Source organism: Vanessa cardui, chromosome 5 (assembly GCF_905220365.1).
Source record: "Vanessa cardui chromosome 5, ilVanCard2.1, whole genome shotgun sequence".
NCBI classification, from domain to species: Eukaryota; Metazoa; Arthropoda; class Insecta; order Lepidoptera; family Nymphalidae; genus Vanessa; species Vanessa cardui.
The window spans coordinates 1,407,384-1,434,662 of record NC_061127.1 but is presented as its reverse complement, the minus strand read 5'-3'; the positions used below and the strand labels follow the sequence as shown (position 1 = coordinate 1,434,662).

At 31.6% G+C, this 27,279-nt stretch overlaps 1 long non-coding RNA gene across 1 annotated transcript; it reads left to right on the top strand.

Annotated features, from left to right (window-relative positions):
* Positions 1-5,812: 5,812 nt before the first annotated feature.
* On the top strand, positions 5,813-13,519 carry LOC124544568. The gene is made up of 4 exons (XR_006967541.1): positions 5,813-5,920; positions 6,479-6,554; positions 11,484-11,687; positions 13,382-13,519. It is a non-coding gene; the product is annotated as an uncharacterized LOC124544568 (long non-coding RNA).
* The last annotated feature ends 13,760 nt before the right edge of the window (positions 13,520-27,279 follow it).

Genomic DNA, 27,279 nt, shown 5'->3' with positions numbered 1-27,279 from the left:
TGACACGGTTCTTTTAGATTTAGGAAGGCTATTGAAACCGTCTTTTATCGGACACAATACATCCGAAAGGGTCGCGTATCCAAAACGTTGGCTTTGATCTATACACTCATATATTAACTATATATCCTTGAGGTGATGTATTATCAACGCACTACTGGACAACAAAATCGTTGTATTTTGAAAGGAGAATTTTATTATTATACTAGCAACTCATGATGGCTTCGCACGGATGCATTACTGACACTAAATATACTACAGAATTTGTTTATTTACGACATCACATTACAAACTTCTGAAATTATCAGTGTTTCTTTACTATATTGTTCAAAAACTTTCCTCTCGAATCACTTTATCTATTAAAAAATATCCAAATCAAAATCCACATAGGGGCAGAAAACGACTTTGTTTTGTACTGTGTAGTGAAACCCCCTCTTTTGTCTTCAATTTAAACGATCATATTACAATGTCATTATTTCTAAGTTATTAAATATTAACAAATAACTTTTAGGCGCTTATAGACAAAATAGGGCAAAATAGGGTACATTTTCTAGGTTAGGCAAATGAAATACATTTAAGCAGCATACGACAAAGCAACGCTGGAATCAGATTATTTTTATATTTTAGTTACACTCTAAAATTTTAATGGATTTATTCATGGATTCACAAAGATAGGTCCGCTGTGTTGTATCGAAGGATAATAAAGGTTTCTACGATACAAAAGAATCAGATCCCAGTTGAAATATAAGGTTGTATAATTATGTTAGTTTAGATCCCCTACGAAAGAAGTTTCGTTTACGCATTTATTTAAAAGATTTTTGAGAAATTTTGAAACTTATGACAAGATTTTTTTCGATTTCATCACATTTTAAATTGCAAGTCATTCATCCAAATTAGGTACCAAAATTAGAAAACCTTTTTTAAATGATTTTTTTTCTGTTAAATATTATACATTAGTTCAGTTATAATTTGAGTTTGTCGATGACAACTTTTTTTAGACCAGTAACTTTTCTCCTCTCTAAAATTAATTCTTTGTTATATTGCAATATATTTTTTAAATTGCAATCAAGAATCCTCTTAAACTTTGTGTACGTCTACGGCTGGAACTCCTGAAACTGAGATTTTTAATCTGCAGCTATTTCAAAACCACTGGAACAAAAATCCGCTTAAACTATTAATAGGTATATAGCATAAAATAATGCATTTGTAAATCATTGAAGCAATGGTACTGAATAATATCAAAGATTTTTACGAAGCATATTTTCAGCTTCGCTTGTTATTAGGTGCATTTCACGTCGCATGAGATTAAGTTAATTCCTTGCGAATATCAGACGTAAAAATGTAAAACTAAAATTTGACTGTACAGAGAAAGAATACCAAAGAGATTAACGTTGATACATTTTAAATTCTCTCTGTTGGTATTGGGAATATGTTAGAAAAATTGACAATGTAACAGATATTGTATGGCTCTGATTTATTTTAAAGTCTATTTTCAAATTAAATTAAATTTTAATATAAAAAAAGCCGAGCTGAGATAGATTAGAACGCGTGCATTTTAACCGATGATCACGGATTCAAATCTAGACAATCACCACTATTCATGTGATTAATTTGTGAAAACATCGTGAGGAAACCTGCATGTGTCTAATATCATAGAAGTTCTGCCATAAGTGAATTCCACCAACTCGTATTGGAACAGCGTGGTGGAATATGTTCCGAACCTTGTGCTTGTGGAGAGGACGCCTTAGCGCAGCAATGAGAAATTTACAGGCTGTTGTTATAAAAATATAATGATAAAAAAAATATAGATTATAAAAAGCGTCGAGTTGGTATTTGTTGACTTGGAAGTAAAAAGTTTATCTTATTTTATATCTGTGTAATAATGTTGTTTTTTCTATTATAAAAAGAATAATATGCCTGTATATGCCTTGTATCGAATCAGTTTGTGCACATTGAAAAATATTTCAATAGGAGGCAGCTTTAGAGCAAAACTTATTCACTTAATCAATAGGCTTATTGCTAGGCAATGAATGATTATTTGCATTCATTGATGAGTCAATATAGGCACATAAATGAGGATGATACTACTTGAACGTGAATTGGTGTCAATAATAAAAAAGAAATGTATTTATGGAATAATAAATCTATTTTTTAATTGATACTTATGTAAAATTAGCTTAGAATATTGAAAAATGTTTTTGTTTTTTTTTTTCATAATATGTGGCACATTGATCTCTCACAGATTATAAAAATGGTCACCACCGAACATAGACATTGGGACTGTAAGAAATGTTAACTATTAATTACATTCAAAGCGTCACTAACCATGGGAGCTAGGATAACGTCTGCCTGTAATGCCACGAGCTAACTTATCTTTCAAATCAAATTACGACAATACTAAGCATTACTGTTTGCCAGTAGAATATCTGATGAGTTGTACCCAGACTGTCTTGCATAAAGCCTTACCACAAAGGTTTCTTCAGTACATATGCTATTGACAAAACAATACAATTGAATTACACTATAAATGTATTATACTGTGTTCCATTTCGATATTACAGCACGTTGAACAAAAATATTTAAAATATCTATACATATAATACAATACTAACTACATATGTCGTATATGATATATTCCAAGCTGCAATTATTGTGAGTTCATTCAGGCTTCAACAAAACAAATCCAACCTGTCTGCTATCACATTGTACTCTTAAGTAAGTAATTTGACAAAAAAAACCGCTGAGTTTCTTTCGCCCGTTCTTCTCAGGTCAGGGTGCTCCTTTTTCCGAATCAATGGTAGTATATAATTTAACCATCAATAAGAAAATGTAATGCTTTTATGTTGAATAATGTAATTTGAGTTTAAGTTTGAGTTTCAGTTTAGTACGCAACGTTCGCGTCAGTGGCACTTCCTTGAGTTACAATATCTCCGTTCAACAGACAGTTGAGAGTTAATTTAATATTTTCTATGAATGAAGTATGTACTAAATCAAAATTTAAATGTTAATTACATTACAAATCATGAATTCCAAATGTTTGCATTACCAGCAACATTTTCCAGTTGAATCATGTATAATAATAGGTTTCGCTTGAATATTTAAAATGCTTCGCACTATTAGCGTAAGGCGAGTTCTGGCTACAAAAGACTCATTACTATTTTGGATTAAATATGACCATAATTATATGAAATATTATTTTTAATTAAATAAGAATACTGTCTCACTTATAAATATGTTTGGTGCTTCGTACAGCGAACAATTGTATATATATATATTTATACCATTAATGCATAAATAAATTTGTGAGACGAGAGATCTTTGCCGCTTATATCCGTAAACACAGGGTGTGAGGTTTATCGGTACGCCCAATCAAGCGAGGTCAAGGACATTTCTCAATTTAACTCATAAACAAAATTGTTAGGTAAAATTGACTATATAGATATAACAACTGTTTTGAGTTGTTTAAGAACTGAAAACCATAAACATTAATATTTAAGAATAAAAGCATAATTTCAAATAATATACATACTGAAAATATATGAAAATTTACATATCTTCACTGTCTATAAAATATATTCTTATGAAAGGTAGTTGATATTTATTAGTCTGTGGCGGCAGTCGAAGCACGGGACCTACAAAGTAATAGACAGTTATTTATCACAGCGTAAGCCAACGTGGCCCGGTGGTTCTAACGCAGTCTTATCTGAATATTGCTGGTTCAATCGCGAGCAACACTGAATTTTCATTTGCTTTATTTTATAAGAGTCTTATTTTATGATACATACATGATAAGTGGTCAGTATTACCACTATAAATTGACACTATAACAAAGTTAAAACCATTTATTATAGCGCCAATAAGCTAACCCTTAACTAAGATGTTATGCTCCTTGTGCCATTATATTGGCCGATGAGCCAATATAATGGCACAAGTCTGTGTCCAATAGGTATCATCATACCTATTGGACACAGACTAAGTATCACTTTGACAGTACTACACTTCAGAATACGTAATATTAAAAAACAATATAGTATGGCACAACTTAGACGTAGCATTGGAAAATTCAATAAAACCGATTACTGCCGATTAATATCACCAATAGAAACAACTCCCTCTCGTGCTTTTCGAAGCTATTCGTTGCTATAGATTCTCGAGTCAGTTCAACCCGAGTGCATGTAAATTGACGCATCAAATTGACGAATAGGTCATATGATATTAAAAGTTATTAAGTTTGTGTAAAGATCATATTCGCAAAAGTAATAAATATTGATAATTTAATTTAATTCAGGTTTTTCGAATTTTGCCGATGCCACATCTAAGTTATGTCGCACTATACGTCTCTAATTTTTTTAAAAACATATAACGTTTTTGATATTACTTATTAAATTGAAACATTGATTTCTAGTTACTATGTCAAACTTTTATACTACGATGTAATAGATCTTCGCAACAAAGATATGAGTTGTTTGCAAGAATGTATAGAAGTTTCTAAGTGATTATTATTTACACGATCTCACATAATGTAATGCATAACACGCAAGCTCACATTTAATAGCCTTGTTACGATTTATTATGATTACAATTTCATCGTTATTAGGCCAGTCTGCCAATACATTTTAACGAACAGCCGCTACAAAGACTGTTATGAATTATCCGTAGTGTTTAAGTCGGAAGACAATAGCGCTGTGTAATAATAAATTCTTTTATGTTTTTAAAACAAGATAGGACATGAATATTTTCATTTCGTTGAAATTCCGTAACTAAAATTCGTACCTTCATTTTCCACGACAGTTATTACTTTGATTACTGGACACGATAAAAAGCCAAATTCGCAATTTGTATTCAAGTTTTTTTTAGTTGTTTTTTGACTTAATTTAGTCCTACATTCGTAGAGCTTTGAATATTTGAATAAAGTTCAGAAGCTCTTATCGTGCTGTTTATTTTGCTACGAATAGCTGTGTCCGGACATTCGGACTCATAGCTTTGGATTCGGCTTATAGCCGAGATCAAAGGTGTGTGTTGGAGACAAAGGACGAACTGTAGCCATTTTTAGCCATATTAAAAATCTATCTATCTGTATTTTAGATATCCTGTTCTAAAATCAAATTCCACAAATATTTTTAGCTTTGCCGATTAATAATTTCAATCACATATTTGATTCATAAGGCGTGTTACTCGATAAAAGATTATCTATATGCATAAAAGCGTAATACTACTCACAGATTAATGTAGAAATATAACAAACTATAACGCATATAAACTTGAAATTTGTCAGGTTCCTTGGGGAGTAGATACATCCCCTTAATACGAATTTTACGAAACTATCCCTAAGGGGGTAAAAGAGGGTTTGAATGTTTGTGTTTTATAAATTTCGCGCAGGTAATCTCGCAGTAACATCTGATTGAATTAGTATTCATTGATTGTTCGAAAAGAGTAACTACTAAGTCGCTTGCAAAACTGACAGTTCTAGACGTGCAAAGCCGGGTTGTGTCGCTTTTTATTGTATAAATTATTATTAATTTTAAATTTGTATAATATTCACTGATTTACCGTAAGCTGTTAACAAATATTATTAAAATTATCATTATAAAACTTACCAGGTTGTCTATTAGCGTATTTTTTAGACATATCTAGTGATGAGCCACTGTCACTAACATCGATTATAATTAAAAAAATCATTACGATCGTTAATACAGTGTCGTATTTATAGTAAACCAAATGTTACAATTACATCTGAATAATATTTACTGTAACGAGCCTTACATTGTCTATTGTACTTGAGTTCGGTAATGTCAGTGTACTTATTCCAAGTAGAGTGATGGGTGTAGTCCAGTATGTTCTTTGTGCCCTATTATTGTTATGCGTACTTGATACAAATTGCAGTATAAATGAATTTATTTCTAATTTGCCGGCAGATATTGAGGTACAAATTTAATATGTTTTTTGTTTGTCTATCTTATAAGAACTAAAAAAGTATGATAACTGTGTTCCAACTCTGGGATAAACCTTCCTGTCTCTGCTGCATTTGTATGTGATTTTTTTATTGATTATTTATTTTTACTTAATTTTTAAATCAGCTGTGAAAAAAAAACATGTTTGTCTCGGATAAAAATCAACATGGTTATAAGAAAACCCAAATTAAAATAAACTGGTGGAATAACCTTTAAAGATATTGTACTTCAAGAGGAACCGAGACACACTAGTATAGAGAGGAAGGAGTTAGGATAATTAACCAAATAATAACCAACTATGTACTAGAATTAAGGGCCATTCGATATAATTAGAACCCTGATAACAGATCTTTTGAGGGATAAGAGTGTTTTTTTTTCAATTTCAATTTCCATAACTTCGATCTAGATTTTTTTTAGTAATCTGACAATCTACTGGAAATAACAATTATTTATATATGGCGTTTAAAAAAGTGCAATGCGTAAGATAACGCAGTCTTTAAAAAATATTTTTAAATTTATCAATCTTACAGAATGTCGCAAGTAATGCCTGGAAGGGTATAGTGAAAGCTATAAAAACTCCAAGATTAAGAAAACCAAGACGAAATAGTAAGTTCTTTTCAATATGCCAAGTTTATATTGCTGAAGCCAATAAGTACTTCATTTTTCCAACTTATTCTTAAACTGGCTTCACTCTTAATCTTATTTCAGGTAAGTCACATGGCTTCTCGTATGACATTATTTCACTATTGATTGACCTCTTTGTCCTATCTTTACCCACTAGTATGATGTTCAAGAAAGTTTTGAATAGATCTTATTTGGGTACTAGATATTATCAATTGCATTTATTTCGGTATCGTATTTGGGTTTTTTAAAGAAATTTATAAAAGTAAATTCATCATCAGTAAAGTCTCGTAAATTTTGGTGTCATCAATTTTGTGTCATGCTTAATTGACAATCATTATGATGTCCATTTTCATAATGGCTTCACTTTCAAGGGTCACTACGCAACTACTGCTGCTACTGCTAGGGCATATTATTATATAGAGTATAAGTGTATGTGCAAAAATAAGTGCACACACACCAGAAAATAAAGATTTTATTAAAAACTATTATGATTAAAGAATAAATTAGAGGAATAAAATTCAGGCACAGACTAATGGCTTTTCGTTCGTACTGAGGAAGTTTAAACTCTGCCCAGATCAGCTGTTTCTAATATTAATTTTTCGTCTGAAAAATTCACTTTTGTAAAATCAGACAGATTTGGGATTTGTGCTCGTGACCCCGAGATTTCCTTCCTTTTAAACTCCACTAAATCACTTTTGATAATTAATAATACATGTTACCAAATCATTGTAAGTTTCGTTTGCACATGTGATATGTGATGTCGGAAAATTGTGAACGGGGCGTCCAATTCCCAAAAACATTAGGTTAGTAGGTGGTCTTAAATTGTAAGCTGAAAGATACCTTTGAAAGTTTGCTTTATTATTTATAATCTAATTGAGTTCAAAATTATTCTTTGACATGTGCATTTTTCTTCGAGCTGTAAGTTAATTATATTTAAAAAAAAGTAGGTACAATGTTGCCTTATATTTCAAGACATACTTTGGAATAACATGTTACGTTTTAAATAAATACATATGTATTATATAATGCAGCGTCGAATATGAATATAAGGGTAAAGTATTATAGATTATTTACGATTCTGTTTGAATATAGATAAGATGTTGATCACTTGATTTAGGCTTTATGCAAACCCATAATACTGTACACAGTAGGTACACAGATTTATCAAATATAATAAAATTCATCAGACTTTTTTAACTTTGCCGTTTCGTAAATTCAAATCGTTTATAAAAATACGTTGGAAAAGAAGGCATATAATTCGATACAAGATTTTATATATGACTAGATGATATCCATCTTCTGCTCGCATAATCATAATTGGATAATCGTTATTATTGTCATAAGATTGATATTTTTCAGCGATACCTTGATTGTTTTTGCGTCGCTTAGTGATAACAATACCTCGTTTTGTAATTTCTGTACCGACAATTGTGACTTGACATGACAGCTGTGACTTCAGGAGCTATGGAAGCTTCAATACGCCTTTTATGTTCTGCGTTCTATCTGCATTGATAATTACTTTGAATCATTTGTTGTTTCACTATCTAGAGCAGTTTTAGGCATAATCCTAAATTTAGCGATGATTTCTCGATTAGTTGTGGTACTGAACATGCATCGAAGATCAATCTTTTTCTACGTTGTCTGTGAAATAAATGTCCAGAAATTGGGGATTTTATTAAGATACTGGAAGAAGTGAACCAATCATATGATACAATTTAAACGTAGACGGGAAATTATTGTATTGTACAATATTTGTTACTCCAAAAGATGTCATTTAAAAGCATGAATTGTAATTTCTAATATACTGAAGGAAATATTTAAACTCCTTAATAGTTCCCGTAACGTAGGTAAGGAGAGGTTCTGGTGGTTCAACCAGTTGTGGTAAATACATTTTACCAGTGGAGTAGCATATACCAGCAGTTTATGTAGTGTGACAATATGGGCACACTATATTCATTGAACCAATGATCACATTGGGATTCATCTTGTTATCATAACCTATATAGTAATTGAAGGCTGATTTATTGAGATTGGTTCTAGTTCTTGACTTAGTCCTTTTTAATCATTCATCAGTAATTGGGCTTGTCAGGTTTATCAGTATCTCTTGATAAAGATCCTTGTTCGAAAATCTGGAACTTGATCATTTCGTTGACTAACTGTTTTGGCAGCTCTTAAAGTAGAAATTCTGATTCTATTTGTTTCTAAACGTATTTCTTGTTGGTGTGTTGTTTCCATAGCTCTTTTGGATGACGCTACGCATATATTGTTGAATTTCCGATCTTTTGTTCTTCAACAGCATGGTGGTTTCTATTTATATAAATAAGTTGTTTTTTTTTGGTTATGTGTCTTACGTTTACATTTTATACTAAAGATTCATTGTTGTTGGAGTTATGAGTATACTTACCAATTATGATTATTGTTTACTTTCTTATAATCAAAACAACTAATCACTTGTTCCCATATATGTAATTTATAATAATTATCTCATTTTAAAATGACAATTATTATTGTTGTGATTATTTTATGTTTATTGGCAAACGGAAACGCAATCGCATACGGAAATTAAGTTAGTTGTTATGCTATTTGAATAGATTTTCATTTTTTATTTAATATTTTATAATTATCGGTTGATCGGAATATAAGTGGTTCGTAATACACGTAAGGGCTATCTGTTGGTTATTTTTAATGATACGGATAAAATAATTACTTTCTCCATAAAACAATAGATAAACTTACCAATTTTCATAATGATCGATCAAATAGTTTCTGAGTTTATCGATGACACACGTACAAACACATCCTTTTGGCTATCTATATATACTTTTGTATGTATAGATAGCCTATGATTTGCGCAAGTACACATGTTTTTCCTGTATGGCAATTTTTATAATGATACACAAAATTTTCAAAAATGGTGAAAATTAAGTCAGTCAAAGAACACATGACGAATTACGACAAAAATAAGTGTACAGACAGACTCTAGAGATTTATATAATAGTATAGATTTAGTACTCACGTGCGATAGCTTTATTATTAGCGTATTTTATGTATAACTTTGGTGTTTCTATACCGATTTCTGTGATTTTTCTATGGAATAGTTAATACTGTTAACTTTTGTAATTTGGGATGATTGAGAGTGTTATAAACGTAGGAATAGACAAATATAATCAGAAAGCTTCGAACTACTAAGCTATTGGGAGTGACACGTGTTATTGTGACTCAACCATAAAAGATAGACATAGGCTGTCATGGGATATTTTTTGCATAATTTTAAGGAGAACATTTCGTTAATACATGATTTCTGTGTAGCTTTAACCATTAAGGCTAAACACGCGACGGAAGCTCAAAATATGGGGTAACTTTTCCGTTTTTCAGAAATTTCCCTTCAGTGTTCCGCTCCTATGGACTTTAGCGTGATAAAAAGTATACTATAACCAGCTCAGGAGTATGAAAAACAATTGTACCAAGTTTCGTTAAAATCCGTCGAGTAGTTTTTGTTTCTATAACGGTTATATGGACAGACAGACAGACAGACAAAAATTTTACTGATTGCATTTTTGCCATCAGTATCGACCCCTGATCACCCCCTGATAGTTATTTTGTAAAAATATTTCATGTACAGAATTGACTTCTCTACAGATTTATTATAAGTATAGATAAAAAGCGTAAAGTTAATACCTGTAGACTTCCAAAAGTATATATTAATTTAAATGATTGTATTTAACTAAATTGACTTTGTATTTTTTTAAATGTTGAAAAAGAGTAACTACTGAATTTCTTGCCGGTTTTCTCGGTAGAACCTACTTTCCGAACTGGTAGTAGTTTCACTTAATTGTAATATGACGATTCAAAAGTGCTTGTAAAAGCCTACTTGAATAAAGTTTATTTTGATTTGATCTATCGCCAAATAATACTGCCTTGATAATCCTGTTAAAAAGGTGAGCTAGTCAGTGTACTCACAGATACAACAAAGCAACGTATTGATAATGTAATGGTTATCGTTTTACCAATGTTAATAAAACTTCCATTAGACTGCATTTTTGTCCGTCTGTCTTTGTTTTTTACTTTCAGTTTAGAAAATGTCAATCCTATTCTTTGATCATTAGCCTTACTCAAAAGATTTATTTTCTTTTGTTATTTATTTTGTACCAATGGATATTAACATACTGCTTCATAAAGTATTTTTTCATATTTGATATAAATTATTTGCTTCCTCATTTATTACAAAATCAATTCATTAAAATATGAATATCATCTATTTAGAGTATGACACAATATAGATGTAGCATTGGCAAATTCAATAAAACCGATTACTGTTGATTTATAAAACCAAAAGAAATAACTCCCTATCGCGCCATTCGAGGCTATTCGTCGTGTATAGATTCTCGCGTCAGTTCAATCCGACAAAGCAAGTGCATGTAAATCGACATGTCAAATTGACGAATATATTACGTCATATGATATTACAAATTATTACCTTTGCATAAAGATCATACCTATTCACATCACAAGAAATAAATATTGATAATGTGGGATAGCGTATTTCATTCGGATGTGATCGATTTTACGAATTTTGTCGACGCTACACCTAAGTTGTGTCATACTATACCAAGTTACCTGAAATAAGAATTAGGACATGTATTAATTATGATAAACGCAAATTCAATTAACTCATTATTATTTTATCTAATCGTTATTCATATTATGTTTCTAAGAAGATTCATATATCTGCGGTATTTGCATCTCTTGAGGAATACTCTGTAAAAAGCAGGGCCATTTGTAGGCCGATATTTAAATATTCCCTGATTCAATTCCGAGGATAGGAATGCCGTTATTAATATCACATATTAATATTAACATCATTTTACATCTAAAGCATGATATATATATAATATAAATTAACATTTCCAGGAAAAAGTAGATCGAAGACCACAAAAATAACAACGGAATCAAACACTCAAATGTTCACTGAAATTGACATTTTTCCTACTGAATCGTATAAAATGAAGCTAACTATACCCATATTGCATCAGCCGCAATGGAAATCCATGCTACATTGGAGACACCTTCAACGGCCAAATCTCATAGAAACGGCGAAAACCTTGGAACAAAAAGGTAAAGTGTAATGAGAGAAAGATTGCCCTGAGTTCAATTTGATTTGTACGCATCATATACCTTGAATAGGAAGCAATACCATTTGTATGTATTCTAGATGTTACGTAATTTCTTCTATGTGATTTAAATAAAAAAGGGCGTAAGGATCGATAGAATTCACGATATTAATAGCCTTTTATATAAGGACGATTCCACGCGTTTTGGTCTCATACATGATTATAGTATTCATATGATTAACGAATGAAATAAAAAAAGGATTATTATATTGAATTGAAGATATATTGCAGTAGAGAAATTAGAGATAGTCTACATTGCTGATTACCTGTCAATCATCATGCTAAACCAACTGTCATCCGATACCAAACTATTCTATTTAAACAATGACAATATGAAAAAAAACATAGAAAAGTACTTGGTGGTAGAACTTTGTGTAATCCCGTCCGAGTTGGTACCACTGTCACCAAACAGAAACACTTAGTATTGTTATCCGTTTTGATAGTAAACTGCAGAAATAAAAGTCATCTTAGCCCCCAAGGTTGGTGGAGCATTGGGCCATGTTGTATGTAGCTTAATATCATTTCTTATGGAATGACAAATATTTCTTGAACTACCAATGCATAGTAATTACCGTTACTATCAGGCCCAGTAGTCAGTACTGAAGTAAAAATTATACCTATATAATAGTTATAACATATTTTAGTTTATCATTTTAAAAATTAGCTGTTGAAAATTTATGGTAAGGTATCTATCACTATGAGGATATAATATGCGATGGTAATATGATATATGCAATTATTCTCTCGGCATTTTCCTCTCACAATAATATTAAATAAAATATCCCAACGTAACTGATACTTGTATAGTCAATAAATATTGAATATCAAACCTTAAGTAGGTATTATAGTATTCTGATGTGAATAATCTTCTCTCGACTTCACATTTCTCAACGGAACTCTAAAAAAATTTCTATTATTATTCCACGTAGGCATTTGACGCACTATAAAAATTCTCATAAAATTTTATAGGGCTTAAAGAAAAAGGTTTTATGGCTTGTGGGATAGATTTAAAAGTTCGATCGGCTTATATATAACGCACTGTAATATATATGTGCACTACAAGTATATTAGTGCTGGGGCACAGCACAGTTATAACAGTATCTTATATTACATAAACTTTCTTTTTGTCATTTTTTTCTTATGTCTTTTTTTGTTATTGTCTGACTCTTGACTCTTTTTAGCTTTTTTGTATTGCAATGCTCTTTTTATATATGTATATAGAAAGTTATTATGATTTTCGTGTATGTAAAGTTAGACTGTTAATAATATTTATAGTTAGAGAGTTAATAATATTTATAAAAATATATAATGTTCTTATTATCTACTTATATATAGCCCATCTAATAGATATTAAATGAGGCATTTGTTGCTTAATAAATAGCAACTGTAACGAAAAGATCTTGAGTCTATATACATATAGTTCATAAAAAACGTGAAAATTATGTGTAAAGCATTCTCACACAATTCTCCTGTCATTTTAAAATTTCTAATTGAAATTAATCGGAAGACTATCATATCGTTAAACTTTATCAACAGTATTTATTTAATTAAATAATACATGCATCACACTACATATTTATAATTTTAACAAAAAAAATATTATTTTATATTTTGAATAAAAATTCATAATATTTTCAGGAAACGTGAAAATAAACGGAATATTCCAATATGAAGGTTTTAGTCCCGTAAAACAAAGGGCTATAGAAGAAAACGACGAAAATGAATTTGGTATTTTGTATTTCATATAGTGAATTTTTTTTTACGAATTCCATTTCAATGCTGTGTATATTTTTATTATTAAAAAATGGAGCATAATTTTTCATTTTGTTGAAATGATTTATTTTGATAAAATTTTATCTTAACTACAAATTATAAAACAATGGCCCCCGGCCGAGTCTGTCTGTCAAAACTATTGAACGGATTTTAATGCAGTTTTCAGTAATAGTTAGATAGATTCATAAGAAAGGTTTAAGAATATAATTTATTAATTTTTTTGTGTTAATAAGTTCAAATAGAATGTCAATTGTTTGTTTAACAATGTCGAAAAAAAGAAATAGAAAAATATAAATAAAAGGTAAAAATGTTAAAAAAAACTTACGTCTACCCGTGCGAAGCTGGGATGGGCCCCTATTTCTATATGAAAAATTCAACATCAATTAAAAAAATATTCTTTTTTTTTTAAATATTATTTAATCTTAATTGGTAAGTCGGTATTTTTTTTTTATTTTTCTATGGTTTCATATGCAACTTATTACTCAATAAAATAATATTTTTTCGGTTAGTATGCTTGGATTTCAGCGCAGGTGACTTTCTTTGTGGTTTTCAACGCCACGCTAATCAAGAACTGGTTTGTTTTAAAAGCAACTGTGCGAATTTTTAGCTGTTTCTTCATGTTTGAAGCTGATTTCGAAGCGACAAAATATATAAAAAGTTAATATGATGACGGTTCAAAAATACTCTATTGTACAGTTTATTTATAAAAAACATTGGAATTTGGTTTGTATTGGATTGGATTAAGGTATCTTTTTCTTCAATTGGATTTGGAAATTCCATTAGCACTCTCCAATGTGGTTTGGTGGTTTAACATATGACAGAATTCCATCTAACTTATGCAGGTTTTTTAGCAAGTGTGTACACCAGTTTTCATGGATACGCCACTCCGAGGTCCCGGGTTCGATTCCTGGTCGAGTCGATGAAGATTATCATTAGTTTTCTATGTTGTCTTGAGTCTTCTTGCTACCGTTGTTACTTCTGATTTTCCATAACACAAGTGCTTTAGCTACTTACATTGGGATCAGAGTAATGTATGTGATGTTGTCTCATATTTATATTTACATATTTACTGAAAGTGGAAAGCCAACTTCAATTTGAATTACCATTCACAAATCCGTCTTAACAAAACATAGAACTTCCTATCAACAAGCAGTGATATATAAAAATAATTTAACTATAAGTCATTTTATTATTATTAACTTTTCGTATTATCAACTATAACACAGAGCCGAGATGTGGTTGGCATCTTAATCGATGATTTCGGGTTCAAACCCAGGCAAGCACCACTATATATATATATGTGCATAAATTAAGTTTATAATTCACCTCGTGCTCGGCGGTAAAGGAAAACATCGCGATGAAACCTGCATGTGTCTAATTTCATCGAAATTCTGCAACATGTGCATTCCACCAACATATGAAACATATTCCAAAACAGCGTTTTGGAATATGTTCCAAACCCTCTCCTTAATGGGAGTGGAGGCCTTAGCCCAGCAGTGGGTAATTTACAGGCTGTTACTTAAAAGTTATTACCAAATGTGTTATTTACAGTTCAAAATTTTTATTGCTAATATTCAAGACCACGTTAAAACGCCCAAAACTATTATTAGTTCAAAGTAAAAACATAGATCGGTGTGCATAGCTTAGAAAATCAATACATACGGTTATTTGTAGAACTACGCGCCACAGAGTAAATAACACGTGACATTTCTACTCAATAATTAATAACATTTACCTCGATTCAGTAAGTATAATAAATAAAGATCGCATCCACCATCACTTCTGAATGAAGCTCGATCTATGTAATCAAAACCCATTCAACAGATATTATTACACTTTATTCGTTTAGTTTAATTTATATAAATACTTTGTTTACAGGTTTAAAAGGTCATAAGCTAATTTCGTTATTATTATAGTTAAGCTTTTTAAGACCTAGTGATAGATACAGTTACAACTCAGAGAGATTTACTCTATGGGTTGTAGCCACTTAAAGTCTAGGCAATATACGAAATTACCACTTTTTTATGTTATAGGGGCAAATGCAGGTTCAACTTTGAATAATAATAAAATTATTGTACTTGAACTTACGTGCACTTTTATCTTTGTTATTCGAAGAGTTAGTATTGTTTTATATTCATAAACCGATTGTGCCCGCGACTTTGTTCGCGTTTGAATTTAACGAAAAGTTATTATTATAATCTTGGAGCTAGAGACTCTCTTCGGGATGTTTTTAACAAAGTGGGAATACTCACTTTTGCTTCGCAATATATTTACAACAATATTATGTACATTCACAGTAACATTGATCACTTTGATAAAATCAGTGATAATCATTGTATGTGCACTAGGAGTAAGGATAAGCTTGGAACGCCATGTTTCCGACTCCGCAAAGTCAATACGTCCTTCTTGGGGAAGGGTATGCGCTTCTATAATAAAATTCCGCAGACATTTTAACTTTGCCGTTTAGTAAATTCAAACTTATTTCAAGTAAATTCAAAAATTATTTTAAGTAAATTAAAAAATTAAAAAATACATTGGTAGCTTCACCTGTTTGTAAAATAACGATTCAAAAGTGCTTGTAAAAGCCTACTTGAATAAAGTTTATTTTGATTTTGATTTTTGATTCTGATTGCTGTAGCTACGAGCAGGAGGCTTACCTGATGGAAAGTGACTACCACCGCCTTTAAGAAGTGTTTTAGTGTTCATGCTTTACCATTGTAGGTCAAGCTAATTCTGACAGAATGCTAATTTTGATATAATTTAAAATATATTAATATTTTTTAAATTTAAAACGATTACTTATTTAAAAACATTTTAAATAAAATAAATAAATAAATATGAGACAACATCTCTGATCCCAATGTAAGTAGCTAAAGCACTTGTGTAATGGAAATCAGAAGTAACGACGGTACCACAAACAGACCCAAGACCACATAGAAAACTAATAGTAATCTACATCGACTCGGCCGGGAATCGAACCCGGGACCACAGAGTGGCGTACCCATGAAATCCGGTGTACACATCACTCGACCATGGAGGTCATCAAATCATACAATGATATATGATCGAGTATCAATAAATCCCCAACCATTGATAATAGAATTGTGGCATTGGACGTATATTTTAAAACCATCGTTTTTTTTCACGGCTTACGAGCACTCTACATTTTCCACTGGTTCACAATTTACAAAGCATACTAGCCTTACTATTCTCTGTGTAGTCCACACCGCGCCACTAACTTGGAATATAAATTTATAATTTATTTTATTTTTATAATAAATAAATGTATACTGACAAATGAACCAGATGTGGCAATAACGTACCAGTTAGTAGTGAGACGTGGTCATCACTGGCCATAGATATTGGTAACGTTATTATTATATCAAAAAAGGAAAGAAAATATTTAAAATAGAGAGATTTGGTAAGCAATGATAGTAGTCGTGTTCTTCATAGGTGTACCATCCAGATTCCAAGTTGGGTTCCAAAGACTCAACCCTGGTTTTCAATGGTATGTAGTGAAAGTAATGAAGTAGTATACACGTCACACGCAGACAAGGGAATAGAGTAGTATGCCAGTGGAGAACGGATATGATGGCTTACCGTTATACCGTTGCGATTAAGGCATTCGAGTAAGTCATAATCCCAAAAGCGCGTCAATAGAACATTTTACATCAAGCTAAATATATGCAGCACAAAACAATTTTTCCCAGGATTATTTTTTCATTTGTGAAAGTCATTCTTAGCCATTATATTCATTCAGTTGCCCCTTTACCACTTTATTTTGTATGGTTGAGTTAAGTTGAGTGCCATATTAAGGAAACAATGTGGAAAACATTGTACTAAACATGCTATATTGTACGTGTTTATTTTAACACTTTTATTTATATTAATAAAAACTGAGATGGTCCAGTAATTAGAACACGTGAGTTTTAATCGATGAATGCGGATACAAACCCAGACGAGCACTACTGAAATTTTCATGTGATTATTTGTATTGTAATTCAGCTCGTGCGTAAATAAAAACAATGTGAGGAAGCCTGCATATATCTAATTTTACTGATATTCTATCACAAGTATCTGCACCGGCCAAATCGCACAGGAACAGCGTCGTGGCCTTCTTTCAATATTCAATGCAAGTTACTTAACTTTTTTACTTTTTATTTTATAATGACAGAAACAGTTTCATGACAAACATGACAGACAACTTTCGCTTCATGACAGCAGCAAAATATTAAAAACGCATAAACATTTAAAAATCAGTCTATGTAATTTTGCAATAAAAATAATCTTTGGTAAATTAAGTACAGGTTATCAGTCTATTTTATTCCATAATACTTATCGAAACAAGTACTTTTCTCGTAAGATCTAAAAAGAGTACATATAACCTTTTACTTGTAATAACTCCACATGTTACATCATAGTTGCTAACTTTTCAAGTTAAATCCATCCATCGCGTACAGAATTAAATACGAGATCGATCGAACACGGCATTAATAATACAGGGAAATGGCTGCCATTGTCTGTTCGTTTGATGAGGGTGTCTCTTACCAAAACACCTGATACTGCGTCCCGTTTGTTTAGCTTTTATGTATGTATTGATATATTTGTTTCCAAAGCAAAATGTTACCACTTCACCCCTCTCTTCTGAGCATTCACCTGTAATGTTTTGTATTACTTATTTAGATAACAAGACTTATAAAAATTACATGATATTATGCAGACCGATATTTATAGATATTTTTACAGGGTTTTTCTTCGTAGTAAAGCAGGGTCGAAGTCTATCTTGGTTGGTAATAAAGAAAGAAAAACATATTAAAAATAAAATACACAAAAAACATCAAAAGAGGAAAAGAAAATTTAAATATAAGAGATTTGTTAAGCTATGATAGTAGTCGTGATCTAAACAGGTGCACCGTTTAGCTTGGAAGTTGGATTCCAAAAACCCAACGATGATACTCGGTACCCTATGTGCTGAATGACGGGCTATAATAAGCTAAGCTAATATTTGATATAAATGCTTATAAATAAAATAAAAATGTAGTAATTATACATTTAAACGGTAAACCTACACATCATTTTCCACCTAGTGGGACTACCTAGTCCTGTTGTGTTTTGGTTTAAGGGTGACTAAGCCAGCTTATCTAAAGATACTAGACAAAAAACATCGTAGTTCCCCAGTGGCGCACGATGTTTTTCTGATATTGAAATTAATGAGTATATTTTTGGACATTTGACTTTGACTTGACTATTTGATTGTGTAACGATTTTATTTTCTCTTTATCTCTATTCTCGTTAGGACTCAATTGTTTATTTATTTATATAAGAATTATTAATGAAAAGGCCTTAACGATATACAAGTATTGCTTGGAGTGGTAGCAAGAATGCTGGCAGCATTTCCCCGTTGAATCGTAATTGCGATCAGCTGGACAAAAATGAATCAGCCCTATTGATATGAAATTGTTGGGCTCATCTCTCTCGACTTCAAAACACTTCTTATTTCAAACATATTTTAGAATATATGTATTTTCATAAATGTCTTTTTTTGTTAACATCTACTGTGAACTAATAAAATATAATCATGCAGTTATGTGGGGTGCACCACCCGTTTTATCATCAAAGTGTAATATCATTGTAGTCATTTCAGTTCGCTTATTAGCTGAGTTTATTGTCTTGGCAAGTGTATGCTGCTTTTATTAGGGAGAAGACATTAGGCGGTAATGCAATTTGGATTTTAGAACTAAGTAAACTTAGAAAATAAACATAATTATCGATCCGCCTGTTCATACAATGATAATACGTTCTTTGAAAGCGCCATTAAGACAACTTTTCATTTTTTTTAAAGAATAGGTTGGCGGACAAGCCTCTGGGACACCTGGTGGTAAGTGGTCACCATCACCCATAGACAATGACGCTGTAAGAAATATTAAACATTCCTTACATCGTCAATGCCCCACCACCCTTGGAACTTAGATGTTATGTCCCTTGTTCCTGTAGTTACACTGGCTCACTCACCCTTCAAACCGGAACACAACAATATTGCGTACTGTTGTTTAGCGGTAGAATATCTGATGAGTGGGTGGTACCTACCCAGGCGGTTTGCACTAAGCCCTACCACCATATCTTTGCTTTAGCAATCTGCTTTTATACTCTGCTCTTTGAAGCACTATTGTATCGTAATTTTACAAATCAGAATGTATAAGAATAAACTTAGTAGTTACTCTTTTCCAACATTTGATATACATTATGTTAATTAAATACAATTACGCATATATCCTGCCTGAAAGTCAAAGAGTACAAACTTTACATTATTTTGTCAATTCATACAATGTTTCATTCATACCTCTTCCATTTTCGACCCCTTAAAGTTGAAATTATAATATGTATCTTCTTAACGGATGGATGGATTGTGACAAACGATTTTGTAAAATAAATTAAAATATTTTGTAATATCACAGAAGTGACTTATTTAACTAGCTAATAAATAAATTTATTTAATTTTACTAATACACATAAAACGGAAATCCCCATCTCGTCCATTCGATTCCTTTTACAGAACATTCTGTAAATGTATATGTGTGTGAAATGAAATATATGTCACCATTAATCGAAGATAAAATACGATTACGATTTAAATCATCGGAATCTATCATTAAAGAAAAACATTTCTATAACAAAAATAAATAAATAAATATTGGACAACATCACATACATTACTTTGATCCCCCTATAAGTGGCTAAGGCTTTTATGTTATGGAAAATCAGAAATAATGACGGTACCAGAAACAAACAGGCGCAAGACAACGTAGAAAACTAATGAATTTTCTACATCGACTTGGCCGGGAATCGAACCCGGGACCTCGAAGTGGTATATCCATGAAAACCAATATACACACTACTCGACCACAGGGGTCGTCGTTGTTGAATGTTCCTTAAAAAAATTTAGAACACATTATTAACTTACGTGTACCATAAAAAGTTCCGTAAATCAGTGAATTTGTCAAAAATCGCTATATACTATCTTTACGATTTTATCGATAATACATGAAATCAGTAACAAATAATTGTATTAAACATTTAGACAAACTTAAGCTCTATACCAAACACTTAATTTTCTTGACATGACACAATACACAGTCTGTGGTTTCGAGAATAGATGGTTGGAGACAGCTTCTGTCGAAACTGTCAAGTACACTTAACAACAATATACATTACACAGTAGTATCGCTTACACAAATATATACTAATATTTACTAAATAATACTTGTTCTGATTCCAACGTCGTACTGGTAAAACTCAAAGAAATTTACTTTTGAAGTTAGAATTTCCAGAATTTTCGGGAATGTCATCTACATCAAAAAGGTCGTAACTAACCTAAATTTAAAGTCAATCAGTCTTGTAGTTTCGGATATAATTACTAGTTTTCCCACATGACTTGACCCGCGTATTAGTTAAGTTTTGGGTATCCCTAAGGGTTCAAACTCGATTCATATGAAATTGCATCAAATTTGATGATTTGGTTCAACCGTGAAAGCGTAAGAGAAAGACATAATACTTACTCTTTTTTAATATAAGTATACATATACATACAACAACAAAAACAACAGCCTATAAATTTCTCACTGCTGGACCAAAGCCTCCTCTCCTTACGCTCTTATAATGAGGGTTGGCTGAATCTAACTTCATAGAAATTCTGCCACATGTGTATGTGTATATTAGACACATGCAGGTTTTCTCTCTATGTTTTCCTTTACCTTTTTCACCGAGCACGAGATGAATAAATAAAAATTAAACACATGAATATTCAGTGGTGCTTGCCTGGGTTTGAACCCGTAATCATCGGTTAAGATGCACGCGTTGTAACCCCTGGACCACCTCGGCTCTCATACATATACATCTTTATATAGAGCAGATAGATAGACCTCGGAGATATTAAACTAATAATGCGGTTTGATATTAAGGCAAATATAAAACAATTTTCATTTAAGTCGAGTCGAGTGCAGTTCATCTCGTTTTTGCTGTCGTAAGAAATCCCGTAGTCAGCGGTTTGAATAAAGCAATTACAAGTCTTCCGCAGTATAACAGCATGATGAAATACGTTCCAAGTGCCTCAGCTTAAAAGACAATATTGCTTAAACGTGGGTGAATGAACTGTGGCTTCGAAATTTGAAAATATCTTCAGTAGCGAAGAAACGATTGGAAAACTATGTATTTAGCAAAATCACAAGCTTTACACTCGTGTAAAAATGAGTATTTAATCAAATATTAAAATAAAAAAAAAACATGTTTTTTTTTTATTCATACAAAATTATAGATATAGGGTTTTTTTATAATGATATTATTCTCTGATATTTAAAAGAAAAGTATTGGTTTGTTGGAAGATAAATTTTAAAAGATCTTCAAATTTTGAGATGTCATCAAAATTGCTTTGTTTTTGATTTAAGAATCGATTTACTTTTTATGGAGAAAATAAAGTATAATAAACTATTACTCGCTAATATTAAAATAATATTTATTAAATCTTATTAAAGATTCAAATACTTTGCTAATGGTGAATTGTATGATTTTGTCGTTTAAAAAATTTGAAGTTATATCTATACTTCTCCTTCAAATACAATAATTGTTACTGATTCTACCAATTTAATCTATATTATTATGAATAATAAATTCTTAGAAATAAGACGTGAAACTCGATCAAAATTTTGGGTGTAAGGTATACTTACTACACCTTGCCTTGCTATGCACGCCAATATATTTTCAAGTTCCTATTATTTTCATTCTTCAATTTGATAAATAAAACGAAAAGATAAGTCTTACTAACCTAGCATCATTTTAAATATGTGATCATTTTTGAGCAAAATATATTTCAAACAGTATTAATATCTGATCTTTTTATGATAAAAAATAAACGTAAATACCAAAGAATACGAAAGAGGTATCAAGGAAAGCGATCTCACTCATATCGTCGTCAGAATCAAATAACAAAATTACTACATAGTGTCACGCACCCTCCCTTGCGATACTATCTTTCAACCCTAAAGAATCTTTGATCCCTTGGTACTCGTAGGTATATTTTTATCTATACGTAAAAGGCATTTGCCAATTCTGTACGTTTTAAAAATAATCTTTTCAAATTTAGAAGCCATTTAAGTATCTATACAATTTTTATAATAGTAAAACTTTATGCTTAAATAACGAGCTGAAATGGGCCAGTGGTTAGAACACGTGAATCTTAACCGATGATTTTGCGGGTTCAAACCCAGGTAGGCACCACTAAATATTCAAGTTCTTAATTTGTGTTTATAATTCATCTCGTGCTCGGCGGTCAAGGAAAACATCGTGAGGAAATCTGTATGTGTCTAATTTCATCGAAATTGGAACCCGCATTGGAACAGCGTGGTGGAACATGTTCCAAACCCTATACTTACAGGCTGTTACTTTACTTTAATATTTAAATATTGAAGACTTGGGAATTATTGCATCGCCTCCTGGCTATTTCTTTTCATATTGGATATATATGTCGGATTGATAGCGACATCAATACCATTATCAGACATCATCGAGGCGCATTGCTAGGGTGATCGAGCAAAGAGAAACCACGAGTAGGGACACGTATATTACACTTGGCAAACGAAGCGAATGACAGTTCCTAGGATGGAGGTACTGATCTCTACGAAGGCAGAATAGTAAGTCACTGTCGATTATGTGTGCCTCCATCGGGTAGGCTACGTCGTATTACGAAGTTAGCCGAGTTCTGACGTAATGATGGTGCTGCCACCTCGTGGTAATCGTGACACGCTTCGTTTCGCTACCGTATTCATGACCGTCTCCGATGTATAAATAATAAAATTGTCGAAAATAACCGCTGAGTTTCTTTTACCGTTTCTTGTGGTATACTGTTTCTGTATTGAATAATGTGATTTTGAGTTTGAGTTTACGTCAAATATTGTCGCTTTTTTTGATTACCTTGTCAAAATCAAAATTCAAAAGATTTATATCCAGTCAAGACAATATATCTATAGATGATTTAAAAATAATAATATTCTTTATTCAAGTTACCAGTGACTCATAATGGCTAGTACACAATATATCTTACAGACTATGTTAGTTATATTTACATTTTTTCTTTTTAATAAATATTATTATACACAAGAATCTTCGCTGCACCGTCCCGTTAGCAACGGAACAGCAACGATTCATGTATATGCAATCCAGTCTATTGGCTATCAAGCTCAGAATTCTGTTGGAACTACCTCTTACCCGACGCACCAGGGACCCACATCGTTTTCTCATGAGGGCGTAAAAACAGTCTACACGCGCTTCAGCGAACATCCCTGAGGCACTGCAGCATCGAGGTACCTACTGAACGCGGAGAGCATTATTAACACATATAAAGGTTACTTTAATTATACTAATGTTATGATCAGGTAATATTGCTTTCTTTGTTTCTAGTCGTAAGTAGATCATCAGAAATCCATTATGATAAAGTTTTACTTGTTGTAACCACTGGGTAGTTATCACATACTCTTCATATATTTTACCGCCAAACAGCAATACCTAGTATTGTTCTGTTCTTCTTCAAAGGACGAGTGAGTCTTGTAACTATTGGTATTGGCGTATTAGAGATGTGAGGAATGTTTATTTTTTTAATTATCAATGTCGATGGGGATTGATCATCACCAACTATGACCAACCATCTTCACATCCGTTTACTTATGTCATCACATATATATATATATATATATATATGTTTATTTGTTTTTAGCTCTCAAATTAATTTCTGATTTTTATTTTTTTTTAATTACTCAAAAATAATAACTGTTAACAGTATAATTATCTTATTTTTTATTTTTATAATTATGTTATCAGCAAATAGCTTTATTTTATGAAGCGTTATTTTAATTAGAAATAAAACACGCACATGTACATATAAAAATAAAGTCCATTAACCTTATAAAAGATAAACCATAGGCTGGTTGGACGTCTGTGACTATTAATATTTATGTAACATTCATGTTTTAAATGAGCCACTTGTTTAATTAATCTGGTCGAATAAAAGCAAACTCTGACGGTGATATAACAGCGATAATAGCGGAGCCGGAGGCGACAGCTAGTTTCAAATATAATACTTCTACTTACTGACCCAGAAGAGATTTCAATGAAGATGAGAAAATGACGGACGACTTTTCTAGTTCCTTTAAGATTCCATTATTACTAGAGTATTTGTAGCGGAAGAATATTACTTAGTGATTTTTTTTTCTTTGTATATAGGTATCTGAGATGGCCCAGTGGCTATAACGCGTGCATCTTAACCGATGATTGCGGGTTCAAATGAAGGCAAGCACCGCTATACATATGTGTATTTATAATTCATCTCCTGCTCAGCGGTGAAAGAAACATCGTGAGGAAACCTGCAAGCGTCTAATTTCATTGAAATTTTACCACATGTGCATTGCACGAACCCGCATTGGAACAGCGTGATGGAATATGTTTCAAACCCTCTCCTCAATGGAAAAGGAGGTCTGAGTATTTAATTAACAAACGCATTATCATTATCCGGTGGGATAATGATAATGCGATAGAATTTAGTAAGCTGACTCCAATACGTTTTTACTAGTCAACTCTAGAAACCCGAGAACTCGGGTCCCTATTACACCAATGGGGTAGACCATTCAAAAAATAAGCCAGTAATAAAAACGTCGTTGCTCTGCGCATCGCTTATAAGATGCTACCCCTATCGTAATTACACTGTCACACTCTTGCAAACCGTAGCATAGCAGCACAAACTAAACGAGCTCCCACTAAGGCTAGTTACTTGTAGAAATCTAAGATACTAGCATATGAGCTGTTTGGTCTTCAATTTTATTCAACATAATATTTGGACCAATGAAATTAATGTAACATATATTTTATAACATACCTTTGATATATGTTCTATGATTTTGTACCACAAAACTCACAACAATCTATTGATAAAATATATAAAAACATATCCGATACAAGAACCTTGAGAAACGACACAAAACTATTCATATTTATCTTATTTTAGTCAGCAAAATATTCGCCTCAATAAACAAAAACTCGTGCCCGCACTCCACTTAGGTTTTTCTGACTAAAAACCTGTTTCACGGTAAGGCTGGACGCTATAACTCATCAGGTTTGGCTGTACGCCAGCTGCGAATTCAAATGCGATACCGAAGTCACTCGACGGACATACAACTTGTCTAGTTTTTAACGTTATAAAACGTTTTGAATTTATTTGATGGGTTAAGGAAATGGTTAATTTTTTTTTTTCAAGATTTGTTATCGTTATTTTTTGTACAGACAATGTGACAAATATAACCCAATGTAAAGTAACGTAAAATATTAAGTTGCGTTATTTGAAATATCAAATGTTAGAAAAGAGTAACTAAAGAATTTCTTGCTGATTCTTCTCGATATAATCTATATTCCGAATAGGTGATAGCTTTACGCTTGGTTCTGTAAAATGACGGTTAAGAGTGCTTGTATAAGTTAATTTGACTGAACTATGCTTTGATTTTGATTTTAACCTACAAACCGGAACATAATAATGAATAAAGTATTACGGCTTTGCAAATGACAAATAGACGATGTACAAATGATTTTGTATAAAGAATTTAATTAATAAATCGGGCCCAAGAAACCTGTAACATTTTTTTGTTATTCCTTAAAGTTTAGGATTTTGAAGTCCACGCTCTTATGACAAATTCTCTCTTTATAGTTTCTTCTAAGATATCAAAATTGTAACTACGATGACGACCGTCGTTACTTCTGATTCTCCATAACACAGGTGCTTTAGCTACTTACATTGGGATCAGAGTAATGTATGTGATGTTATCTCATATTTATTCATATTTATTTATTTATTCATAACTACAAAAAGACATTATGATATTTTTAATTTTTTCAATTGAAATTAGAGTTTTAACACTATATTTTACTTCAGTAGTGTATCAAGTAAATTTTATATTATGTAGAAATGGTATAAAGAACACATGCTGCTTATCTACGCAGGGTTGTCGCGTGCTACGCCTTAGTTACTAAGTAGGAGTATTAGTGTCTCACTTATAACAATGAGTTAATACTCGTACTCAATATTAAGAAGTCATTTTTGAATTTAAATTTACTTTTACGTGTAAGTAGTTCACTTAAAAAAAAAAAGCTTTATTTGAAGTTCCCTTACGTGGCTTATAAAACGGACTGGCAGCAATCACCAAGTAAAAAGCCTTTCCAGACGACTTTCCCCAATCTTACTTTGTATTTCTTTATATTTTAAACGATTTTGAATAATATTTTTACCAACCAGAAATGAGGTAATAAAAATAAATGTAACAACTGGTTATAGCCTAGCTTATTTTTTATTGTTATTACACCAAATCAGTACGACGTTCAGTAGTTCACGAATAAATGTTACTCATAACAAATATAAAACAAAATGATAAAATAAACAGCAGAACAAAATTCAACTGTCTGTTATTTAACGACAGAAAAGAAAGAAAGAACACTTTTATTTGGGACAAGATGACAATTGGTACAAAATAAAAAGTAAAAATAATAATAAAAAAAAATTAATAACTTAAGTACTAATAAATTATCATTTACACAAAAAAAAAGAAATAAAATGAACCATAAAAAAGTATCGATACAAAAAAAAGTAAAGAAAAAGAACAACTACAATATACGTGACGTGTCCCAAATAGGTATACCATTCAGCAATTCATAGGTGTGCACACCTAATGCTGGTT